Genomic DNA, 12500 nt, shown 5'->3' on the forward strand with positions numbered 1-12500 from the left:
CGTCGCACGACCGACGAAAAAAAGTCAGCACAATTACAGAGTCTCTGGGCACAAAACCGCGATGCTTCGTCTACGTAGGCTATCGGGAGAAAGGCGAATTTGGGATCGTCCGAATATCTCGAAAGTTGCGTATCTTGTGAGTTTACTCGTCGCTCTTGACGCGTGTTGCGGTCGAACGGGTAAACGGCGGGCTTGGATGCTCGCTCGAATCTTGAGTCCAATCCCACCGGGTAGTCCACGTGTGCGTAACATTTGGATTAACGAAATTCCCACTGTCCCTATCTCCTACGGGTGGGTGGTGTAGACCACATGGCACTCACCCTTAAAGCTCGCGGGGTCGTCTACGACCTTTGCGAACAGTGTCGGGTCAGCTGCAAAGCAAAGTAGCGGGCTCGCGTTCATTCGTCGATATGTGGGAGAGGGTTAGCGCTGAGCGCCCTCGACCGTGACTCGTCCGATGCATAGCATCATGGTCGTGGAGGGAGCTCCACCAACACGAGTAGACTTGTCTATCCTCACGAAAGTGAGGTGAAGGTGTGCGGAGGTCCTGTTCAGCTCGATAGGTGTGTCTGCCCGTCCCTACTCTGAGCTGCAGGATCTGTCGGTGAACGGTTTTGTTGATAAGCGGGTTTCGCAGGGGAGGATCCAGGCGTCTTCGTGACCCGGTCCTTTCGGGCTTGGCGCTCCCGCGCACCCGAGCTGGCGTTGCCACCGCCTGGCTGGCTAGGAGCCTAAAGTGGAAGTAGGTCATGCTATGGCCTGCGAGTGTCTGACCAATGACATGCAAGATTGGGACCATGGGGACCGGGAAGCCCCTTCGGCGACTTCGGTCGTCGTTGCCCGGTCAGATGGGTTTGGCCTCGTGGGGGCAGTTGGTAGCGAGCGTGTGAGTTGCGCTAAAAATCAGCTCGGGAGCGGTCCCTCCTTAGGCCGTAGGGAGGTCCTAGAAAGTACTCCCCGCCTTACCAAGGTGTCTGCTCGGGCTAGCCCCCGAAAGGAAAATTGGGAGCCACGTGTGGCGCGCTGATACGGCGTATCCGGACCCCTCGCACTTGGGTGCCGTGTCGTAAGCCGACAGGCGGAGACGGCACGTTAAATACAACAGGTAGACGTATGTCCCTATCTCCTACGACGAAGAACCATAATTTCCTTTAGATATCGTCAACGCAAGCATGAGCGAGCTACGTAAAATCTCTCGGTCGGTGGACGCCCGGTGCGGGCGTCGCACGACCGACGAAATATTTCGCCCAATTTCAAGGTACCTGGGCACGTAGCTGCGCATTTTCCTCGACGCACGCCATCGAGGGAACGAACGTCGTCGGGAGACGTAGCGAAACTCGTCACGTAGGGTCTAACGGGGAAACGAGAAATCCTCGGTCGGTGGACGCCCGGTGCGGGCGTCGCACGACCGACGAAAAAAAGTCAGCACAATTACAGAGTCTCTGGGCACAAAACCGCGACGCTTCGTCTACGTAGGCTATCGGGAGAAAGGCGAATTTGGGATCGTCCGAATATCTCGAAAGTTGCGTATCTTGTGAGTTTACTCGTCGCTCTTGACGCGTGTTGCGGTCGAACGGGTAAACGGCGGGCTTGGATGCTCGCTCGAATCTTGAGTCCAATCCCACCGGATCGTCCACGTGTGCGTAACATTTGGATTAACGAAATTCCCACTGTCCCTATCTCCGACGACGAAGAACCATAATTTCCTTTAGATATCGTCAACGCAAGCATGAGCGAGCTACGTAAAATCTCTCGGTCGGTGGACGCCCGGTGCGGGCGTCGCACGACCGACGAAAAATTTCGCCCAATTTCAAGGTACCTGGGCACGTAGCTGCGCATTTTCCTCGACGCACGCCATCGAGGGAACGAACGTCGTCGGGAGACGTAGCGAAACTCGTCACGTAGGGTCTAACGGGGAAACGAGAAATCCTCGGTCGGTGGACGCCCCGTGCGGGCGTCGCACGACCGACGAAAAAAAGTCAGCACAATTACAGAGTCTCTGGGCACAAAACCGCGATGCTTCGTCTACGTAGGCTATCGGGAGAAACGCGAATTTGGGATCGTCCGAATATCTCGAAAGTTGCGTATCTTGTGAGTTTACTCGTCGCTCTTGACGCGTGTTGCGGTCGAACGGGTAAACGGCGGGCTTGGATGCTCGCTCGAATCTTGAGTCCAATCCCACCGGATCGTCCACGTGTGCGTAACATTTGGTTTAACGAAATTCCCACTGTCCCTATCTCCGACGACGAAGAACCATAATTTCCTTTAGATATCGTCAACGCAAGCATGAGCGAGCTACGTAAAATCTCTCGGTCGGTGGACGCCCGGTGCGGGCGTCGCACGACCGACGAAAAATTTCGCCCAATTTCAAGGTACCTGGGCACGTAGCTGCGCATTTTCCTCGACGCACGCCATCGAGGGAACGAACGTCGTCGGGAGACGTAGCGAAACTCGTCACGTAGGGTCTAACGGGGAAACGAGAAATCCTCGGTCGGTGGACGCCCGGTGCGGGCGTCGCACGACCGACGAAAAAAAGTCAGCACAATTACAGAGTCTCTGGGCACAAAACCGCGATGCTTCGTCTACGTAGGCTATCGGGAGAAAGGCGAATTTGGGATCGTCCGAATATCTCGAAAGTTGCGTATCTTGTGAGTTTACTCGTCGCTCTTGACGCGTGTTGCGGTCGAACGGGTAAACGGCGGGCTTGGATGCTCGCTCGAATCTTGAGTCCAATCCCACCGGATCGTCCACGTGTGCGTAACATTTGGATTAACGAAATTCCCACTGTCCCTATCTCCTCCCCCCGATGTGTTGCCACCTTGTCGATGGTGGTGGGGCTTCGTGTTCCAATGATCCGTCCGGGCCGAGCGGCTTAGCCGTGCGGGCCGGCGGGGAGGTTCCAACTAAGAGCAACACAAACCCTTGGGTTCGGGTGCCCTTTCGGGGTCCTCCGGCCGTCCCCCCTTTGGTGTCTCTGGCGAATGCGGCGAGGGTACAACGGGAAACCTGGGAGGCCCCCTCGGATGGGGGGTCTCGCACGCCCAGGGGCCGCGCGGTCGTACCGGGGCCCGACTCGGGAGTCGCTACCCGGGTGGGCTGCCCCGTAGCAACGCGTGTAAAAAGCTCGTGTCGCCCCTGCAGGACCTGGTGGCTCCAGGGTGTGGGCCTGCAGGGGGGCCGGGTGTTGTCTCCGTCGAGGCCACGCCGCAGCAAGCCGTGGACGCCGTGGGGGGGACCGCGGTCGGTGGTTCTCTTTGGGGTGTTCGAGCCCTTGGCCATAAGCCCTGGATGACGGTCTTGGTTGGGCCCGGCTGACCCTGTCCCTATGGGGCATGGTTGGTTAGGGACCGGCTGGGGCCAGCATTCCGGGTTGGGCAGCGGGTGTGGATGAGTTTTGGGCTGTGTGAGTTGGGTGTTTGAGCTGGGGATCCTCCGAAAAAGCCCCAAAAACCTTTATGATTATGTCCGGAATCAATAAAGACGAAAAGGTGCGCACGGACACTGGGTTGCCCACGACCCAACCATCGGGAGATAGAGGAGGTAGTGCTGGAGGTGGCGTTGACACCTCGCACGTGAACGAAGCGTCGGCGGCGAGCAGGACCAGTTCTATGGGTCCTCCTGCTTCGCCAGGAATGAAGAGAACGGCAGTCCGTTCAGAGGGTGAGTCGGCTGGCGGCTCGTCAGCAGCTGAGTCCTGCGTCTCAGCGGGTCGGCCAGGCCCAGCGTCTTCGAAGGGCCCGTCGATCAGGGCGAAGAAGGCGCCAGCAAGGAAGAGGCAGGCGTTTCGTGGTGTATCGGCGTCGCACCGACCGTGCTCGCAGTCTGATGGGGCTGTCTCCGATGCGAGCGTGTCGGAAGCCGGTATGGACGCAGACGGTAGTGAGACGGAGACCCCGTGGCCTTCAGGACCGCAGCAGCCCCGCCCTTCTGGCGAGGCAGAGGTTGTCCCAGCCCCGGCCTCGGATGCTCGGCCTAATGCCACGTGGGAGACCGTTCGGCGAAAGAAGGCGTCGAAAAAGAAGAAGGGCGGAGCGAGGCCTGAGCAGCGTTCGCGCTCGGCCCCGCGTCAGACGCCAGCTGGACCAGCTGCTCCAGCGGCAGCGCCGGCCCCGACGACGGTGGAGCTTCAAGTTCCGTCAACCGCGTTCGGTGGCGAGGGTCCCGTGAGAAAGGTCAACGTGACGGAGCTGGTAGCCCGGGCAGAGCAGCTTGCGAAAGAGGTCCGGGACTTTACGAAAGACCCGGCGAATCGGATAAATAAGAGCGTCGCTTCGTTTATCGAGGACAGGTTTTCGGGGGTCCTATCCCTCCTTGTAGCGGCTACGGGAAAGATAGAGGGACTAAGGGGGGAGTGCTTCGGCTTGCGATTTGCGCACGGTGCGCTGTTGCGGCGGGTCGGCGCACCTGCGGGTAGCGGCCGCCAGGACCCGCGCCCTGAGGCGATCGCGGCGCCAGCGGCGCCCGCGGCACCCGGGCGTGCGAGGACTTTCGCTGAGGCTGCCGGCGGAGCGTTGCCACCCCCGGGGGGAGCGGTGCCCCGGCCGGTGGAGCCGGGGGCTTTCCCTCGACGACGCCCGGTGCGGCGGGAGCCGCGGGTCCCTGAGCACGCTGTGCTCATTAAAGCGGCGGAGGGGCCAATGGAGCCGGCCCAGGTTAAAGAGAGGTTGAAAACGCTGGTCAACCCAGGGTCGGCTTCGGTTTGTGTAGTCGGGGTCAGAACCGTACGAGGTGGAGTATTGGTCGAAACGAGCAAGGAAGAAGAGCTGAACTTCTTCCGCGAGAGCGAGGCCATCCGCCAGGGAGGCCTCACTGTTTCGGTTCCGGAGGCTCCCAGGAAGGCCATCGGGGTTATGGCGATACCTGCTGAGGAAACGGAGGAGACGGTCTTGACCGCGCTCCAGGTCCAGACCGCCCCGAGTATGAGTCAGGAGGACTTCCGCCAGGCCGTCAGAATAGCGCGAAGGTTCCGAGCGAGGCAGGCGGGGCCACGGGCGCCAAGAACGTCCAACTGGGTGTTGGAGGCCACCCCGGAGGTGGCGAACAGACTGGTGACGAAGGGTCGTGTACTCCTTGGGTGGACCTCATGTGTGGTCCGGGACTACGTGGACGCCGACCGCTGTTTCCGGTGCCTTGGGTTCGGTCACTCGGCGGTGTCCTGTAGAAAGCGAGCGCTAACTTGCGCTTGGTGTGCGGGGGATGGACACCCCGCGGCGACGTGCCCAGCTAGGGAGGCGCCTCCTTGCTGTATCAACTGCAGGGAGGCGGGCTTCGAGGCCGCCCATAGGGCGTTAGATGGGGCGTGCCCGTTCTACCGGGACGCGATCGCCCAAGGGCGAAATGCGGCTATGGAGGAGCGGGCCCGCCTGCGGCCTCAGTTGGGTCCCGCCTCGAGCAGCAGGAATGGCTGACCGACCACCCCCTGGTCGTGGCGATGGTGGATTGGGGGACCAGGAGCCGGTTGGGCTCCGTGTCCTCCAGCTGAACTGCCGCCGGTCCCGAGGGGTGATGGCCGAGCTCGGCCAGGTCCTCGTTGAGGGCCGCTACGCCGCCGCCCTGCTGCAAGAGCCTTATCTGCGGCGGGGGGGGGTCGTCGCGGGACTCCCGGCCTGGATGCGGGTATTTCAGAGCGGTGACGGAAAGTCGGCCGTGGTCCTTTCGGATGCGACGCTCGACGCCACGGTAGTGACCGTGCCCCGCGGTGAAGGGGGTGCTACGGTGTGGGTTCGCGGTGTTTTTGGTACTATGTACCTATGCTCCGTGTACTGCCGCCACGGGGCGCCGCTCGACAGCTATTTCCAGTATCTGGAATGGGTTTTTACCCAGCTGCGAGAGGCTCCCGTGATGGCAGGCATGGATGCGAACGCCGTGTCCCGCCTGTGGCACTCCAAGAACCGCATGAGAGGGGCCGAGAACGAGGCGCGGGGTGGGGAGTTCGAGAACTTCATAGTCGCTTGCGACTTGGAGGTCCTGAACGAGCCGTCCCGCGAGTTCACGTTCGACGGGCCTGCGGGTAGGTCGGATGTCGACGTCACTCTGGCGAAGGGTGTTGACCGCGTGTACCGGACGAGGTGGGAAATCCTGCCGGATCTGGTGCACTCGGACCACAACGCGATTTGTGTGACCCTTCTTCGGAGAGACGGAGACGCCGATCTTCCGCTGCCTGTATACAGGTGGCGGACCGCCGGCGTGGACTGGGGCGCTTATGGCGCCGCCTTGGGACAGGCAGCGGCGGGCGTCGACCGCGAGGCACTCGCGGCGGGCGGGCCTGTCGCCTTCGCTGAGGCGGTCACGGCCTTGATTCAAGGCGTGAACGACTCTCGGCTGGAGGCGGCGGGCACGGGGCCGCGAAAGAGATCCCGCTGGTGGTGCCGGGAGCTGACCTCGGCGAGGAGGCTCGCGAGGCGGGGCAGGGTGGCCCTGCAGCGGTCAAGGCGGCGTGAGGACCCTCCAGAGGACCAGGCGGCGCTCCGGGTGGCCTACAGGGGGCTGTACCGGAGTTATCACCGCCTGGTCCTCGAGAAAAAGGAGGGAGATTGGCGAGCGTTTGTGGGCGAGGTGGGCAACGCGGACCCCTGGGGAGCCGTATATCGGATCCTCCGGGGTCGGCGGGGTCCGGTCGACATCGGCGGCGTGAGGGTCGGGGGGGCGCTTGCAACCTCATGGGAAGCAAGCGCCAGGGCACTTCTGGATCACTTCTTCCCGCGGCTTCCCGAACGGGAGCCCCGGGAGGAGGTGGTCCATCGGGTTCCTGATCCCCCTGCCCCCATAACGCCGGTGGAGATGAACCTCGCCCTGGGGAGGATGAGGGTAAACAGCGCGCCTGGACCGGACGGTATCACCGTCAAAATGGTCCGGGCGCTGGCGACGTACGCCCCGAACTTGACCTTGGCCATGTACAACGGCTGCCTGGAAGCTGGAGTGTTCCCACCCCAGTGGAAAAGCGCCCGCGTCGTGGCCATACTCAAAGGTCCCGAGAGGCCGCCCGGCGAGGCCGGGTCGTATCGGCCGATCAGTCTCCTCCCGGCTCTTGGCAAGCTGCTGGAGAAGATCCTGGTCCGGAGGTTGGAGGCAAGAGAGGTTCACTCCCTCTCGGACCGGCAGTTCGGCTTTAGGGCTGGAAGGAGTACCGAGGACGCGTGGCACCTGGCTATGAGGGTGGTTCGTGAGTCCCCCTATAAATACACACTCGGAACGTTTGTGGATTTTAAGGGGGCCTTCGATCACCTGAGCTGGGACACGATCCTTGGGATTCTGGGCGCCGCCGGATGTCCCGAATTGGGTGTCTGGCGGAGCTTCTTCAGCGGTCGGCGGGCATTCATGGCCTCTCGGTTTGGTCGTGTTGAGCTGGACGTCGTTCGGGGCTGCCCTCAGGGATCAATGTCCGGGCCTATTCTCTGGAATCTGGCTCTGGACCCCTTGTTGCGGCGGCTCCGTAACGAGGAGATCGAGGTCGTCGCCTATGCCGACGACACGCTCCTGATCTCCTCGGGGGACACGCGTCGGAGCGTAGAGACTCGAGCGACCCAGTCCCTCGAGATGGTGAGGGAGTGGGGTGTCAATGCCACGGTCGAAATCTCCAGGGATAAGACCGTGAGCATGGTGCTCAGCGGAACTTTCGCGGGCAACAGGCACCCCAGTGTCCTCCTGGACGGGGGCGCCGTGCCGTACAGGGAGGAGGTCCGGTACCTGGGGATACTCGTGGGTGAGCGGCTTACTTTTTGGCCCCACCTGCGGGAGATCCGGGAAAGGATCACCTCCCTGGTGTATCAACTTCGGCGAGTGATGCGGCGGGACTGGGGCCTTCGGCGTCGGACCATCGGGTCCTGGTACCGGGGGCTCTTCGTCCCGTGCGCGATGTACGGCGCCTCCGTCTGGGGGGGCTTTGTGAGGGCGAGAGCGACGGCGCGCGTCTTGCTCAACAGGGCCCAGCGCCCGGTCCTCCTCGCCGCGCTATCGGTGTGCCGCACCGTCTCTACGGAGGCGATGACGGTGCTGATGGGGGAGCTTCCATGGGACTTGGAGGCGAAATACTCCGAGGCGGGGTATTTCCTCCGCCAAGGAGTGCCCGTCCCGTGGACGATCCCCGGAGCGAATGGGGAGGAGGTGCCGGGTACGAGGGCCCGGGCGTGCGAGGGCGTGTGGGCCGAATGGCGAGAGCGCTGGCGGGAGTGCGAGAGGGGCGGGACGACGCGCCTCTTCATTCCCGACCCAGCAGGGCCCGCGGAGCACCTGAGGGGGAGTTGCTTCGGCCTCCCGACGGGGTATTTGCTCACCGGACACGGGTCGCTGAACGAGTTTCTCTTTAGAAGAGGACTCCAGGCGTCCCCAATGTGTTCGTGTGGTGAGGCGGAGGAAACTTCTCCTCATGTCCTGCTGGACTGCCCGTTGTACGAGGAACGGAGGGATTTGGTGGTCTTGGGCGTCCGGCAGGGCGAAGATGGTGCCTGGGATACTCGCGGGGTTGCCTCCTCTCCCGAGAGTTTCCGGGCCCTAAGGAGCTTCGCGGGCTGGGCCTTCGACAGGAGGCCCCGCGACGGCGAAGGGGAATAGATGGGGATTTGGTAGGGAGTCTACGCAGGGAAGGAGACAGGAAGCCCGGTGCAAGTTGCCCGGTGCCTACCCTGGAGCCTTTCGGGTCTGGCGCACCCGCGTACCCGAGCTGGCCGACCGCTGCCTGGCTGGTTTAGAGCCTTATGCGGAGTGGGCCGAGTAGGCCTGCGAGTGTCCGACCAATGACATGCAAGATTGGTACCGCGGGGGCCGGGGAGCCCTGTGATGGCTTAGGTCATCGCACCCCGGCCGCAATGAGGTAGGATTCGCGGGGGCAGTGGTTAACGCGTGTGAGTTGCGCAACATCTCAACTCGGGTGCGGCCCTGCACAGGCCGTAGGGAGGTTGGAAAGTACTCCCCCCTTTTGCCAAGGGGCCGGTCCGGGCTAAGCCACCGGGCAGGAATTGGTAGCTGTCTCGGTTCTGGCACGGTGCATAACGCGCGTGCAAGGATCCGGGGCGGTGCGCTGGTTGGGCGTGATCCCAACCCCACGCACTTGGGTGCCGTGTCGTATGCCGACAGGCGGAGACGGCACGTTAAATACAACAGGTCGACGTATGTCCCTATCTCCTACGACGAAGAACCATAATTTCCTTTAGATATCGTCAACGCAAGCATGAGCGAGCTACGTAAAATCTCTCGGTCGGTGGACGCCCGGTGCGGGCGTCGCACGACCGACGAAATATTTCGCCCAATTTCAAGGTACCTGGGCACGTAGCTGCGCATTTTCCTCGACGCACGCCATCGAGGGAACGAACGTCGTCGGGAGACGTAGCGAAACTCGTCACGTAGGGTCTAACGGGGAAACGAGAAATCCTCGGTCGGTGGACGCCCGGTGCGGGCGTCGCACGACCGACGAAAAAAAGTCAGCACAATTACAGAGTCTCTGGGCACAAAACCGCGACGCTTCGTCTACGTAGGCTATCGGGAGAAAGGCGAATTTGGGATCGTCCGAATATCTCGAAATTTGCGTATCTTGTGAGTTTACTCGTCGCTCTTGACGCGTGTTGCGGTCGAACGGGTAAACGGCGGGCTTGGATGCTCGCTCGAATCTTGAGTCCAATCCCACCGGATCGTCCACGTGTGCGTAACATTTGGATTAACGAAATTCCCACTGTCCCTATCTCCGACGACGAAGAACCATAATTTCCTTTAGATATCGTCAACGCAAGCATGAGCGAGCTACGTAAAATCTCTCGGTCGGTGGACGCCCGGTGCGGGCGTCGCACGACCGACGAAAAATTTCGCCCAATTTCAAGGTACCTGGGCACGTAGCTGCGCATTTTCCTCGACGCACGCCATCGAGGGAACGAACGTCGTCGGGAGACGTAGCGAAACTCGTCACGTAGGGTCTAACGGGGAAACGAGAAATCCTCGGTCGGTGGACGCCCCGTGCGGGCGTCGCACGACCGACGAAAAAAAGTCAGCACAATTACAGAGTCTCTGGGCACAAAACCGCGATGCTTCGTCTACGTAGGCTATCGGGAGAAACGCGAATTTGGGATCGTCCGAATATCTCGAAAGTTGCGTATCTTGTGAGTTTACTCGTCGCTCTTGACGCGTGTTGCGGTCGAACGGGTAAACGGCGGGCTTGGATGCTCGCTCGAATCTTGAGTCCAATCCCACCGGATCGTCCACGTGTGCGTAACATTTGGTTTAACGAAATTCCCACTGTCCCTATCTCCGACGACGAAGAACCATAATTTCCTTTAGATATCGTCAACGCAAGCATGAGCGAGCTACGTAAAATCTCTCGGTCGGTGGACGCCCGGTGCGGGCGTCGCACGACCGACGAAATATTTCGCCCAATTTCAAGGTACCTGGGCACGTAGCTGCGCATTTTCCTCGACGCACGCCATCGAGGGAACGAACGTCGTCGGGAGACGTAGCGAAACTCGTCACGTAGGGTCTAACGGGGAAACGAGAAATCCTCGGTCGGTGGACGCCCGGTGCGGGCGTCGCACGACCGACGAAAAAAAGTCAGCACAATTACAGAGTCTCTGGGCACAAAACCGCGATGCTTCGTCTACGTAGGCTATCGGGAGAAAGGCGAATTTGGGATCGTCCGAATATCTCGAAAGTTGCGTATCTTGTGAGTTTACTCGTCGCTCTTGACGCGTGTTGCGGTCGAACGGGTAAACGGCGGGCTTGGATGCTCGCTCGAATCTTGAGTCCAATCCCACCGGATCGTCCACGTGTGCGTAACATTTGGTTTAACGAAATTCCCACTGTCCCTATCTCCGACGACGAAGAACCATAATTTCCTTTAGATATCGTCAACGCAAGCATGAGCGAGCTACGTAAAATCTCTCGGTCGGTGGACGCCCGGTGCGGGCGTCGCACGACCGACGAAAAATTTCGCCCAATTTCAAGGTACCTGGGCACATAGCTGCGCATTTTCCTCGACGCACGCCATCGAGGGAACGAACGTCGTCGGGAGACGTAGCGAAACTCGTCACGTAGGGTCTAACGGGGAAACGAGAAATCCTCGGTCGGTGGACGCCCGGTGCGGGCGTCGCACGACCGACGAAAAAAAGTCAGCACAATTACAGAGTCTCTGGGCACAAAACCGCGATGCTTCGTCTACGTAGGCTATCGGGAGAAAGGCGAATTTGGGATCGTCCGAATATCTCGAAAGTTGCGTATCTTGTGAGTTTACTCGTCGCTCTTGACGCGTGTTGCGGTCGAACGGGTAAACGGCGGGCTTGGATGCTCGCTCGAATCTTGAGTCCAATCCCACCGGATCGTCCACGTGTGCGTAACATTTGGATTAACGAAATTCCCACTGTCCCTATCTCCTACGGGTGGGTGGTGTAGACCACATGGCACTCACCCTTAAAGCTCGCGGGGTCGTCTACGACCTTTGCGAACAGTGTCGGGTCAGCTGCAAAGCAAAGTAGCGGGCTCGCGTTCATTCGTCGATATGTGGGAGGGGGTTAGCGCTGAGCGCCCTCGACCGTGACTCGTCCGATGCATAGCATCATGGTCGTGGAGGGAGCTCCACCAACACGAGTAGACTTGTCTATCCTCACGAAAGTGAGGTGAAGGTGTGCGGAGGTCCTGTTCAGCTCGATAGGTGTGTCTGCCCGTCCCTACTCTGAGCTGCAGGATCTGTCGGTGAACGTTTGGTTGATAAGCGGGTTTCGCAGGGGAGGATCCAGGCGTCTTCGTGACCCGGTCCTTTCGGGCTTGGCGCTCCCGCGCACCCGAGCTGGCGTTGCCACCGCCTGGCTGGCTAGGAGCCTAAAGTGGAAGTAGGTCATGCTATGGCCTGCGAGTGTCTGACCAATGACATGCAAGATTGGGACCATGGGGACCGGGAAGCCCCTTCGGCGACTTCGGTCGTCGTTGCCCGGTCAGATGGGTTTGGCCTCGTGGGGGCAGTTGGTAGCGAGCGTGTGAGTTGCGCTAAAAATCAGCTCGGGAGCGGTCCCTCCTTAGGCCGTAGGGAGGTCCTAGAAAGTACTCCCCGCCTTACCAAGGTGTCTGCTCGGGCTAGCCCCTGAAAGGAAAATTGGGAGCCACGTGTGGCGCGCTGATACGGCGTATCCGGACCCCTCGCACTTGGGTGCCGTGTCGTAAGCCGACAGGCGGAGACGGCACGTTAAATACAACAGGTAGACGTATGTCCCTATCTCCGACGACGAAGAACCATAATTTCCTTTAGATATCGTCAACGCAAGCATGTGCGAGCTACGTAAAATCTCTCGGTCGGTGGACGCCCGGTGCGGGCGTCGCACGACCGACGAAATATTTCGCCCAATTTCAAGGTACCTGGGCACGTAGCTGCGCATTTTCCTCGACGCACGCCATCGAGGGAACGAACGTCGTCGGGAGACGTAGCGAAACTCGTCTCATAGGGTCTAACGGGGAAACGAGAAATCCTCGGTCGGTGGACGCCCCGTGCGGGCGTCGCACGACCGACGAAAAAATGTTTCATTTTCTCAGAA

Source organism: Venturia canescens, unplaced genomic scaffold, assembly GCF_019457755.1.
Source record: "Venturia canescens isolate UGA unplaced genomic scaffold, ASM1945775v1 PGA_scaffold_36__1_contigs__length_144663, whole genome shotgun sequence".
NCBI lineage: Eukaryota > Metazoa > Arthropoda > Insecta > Hymenoptera > Ichneumonidae > Venturia > Venturia canescens.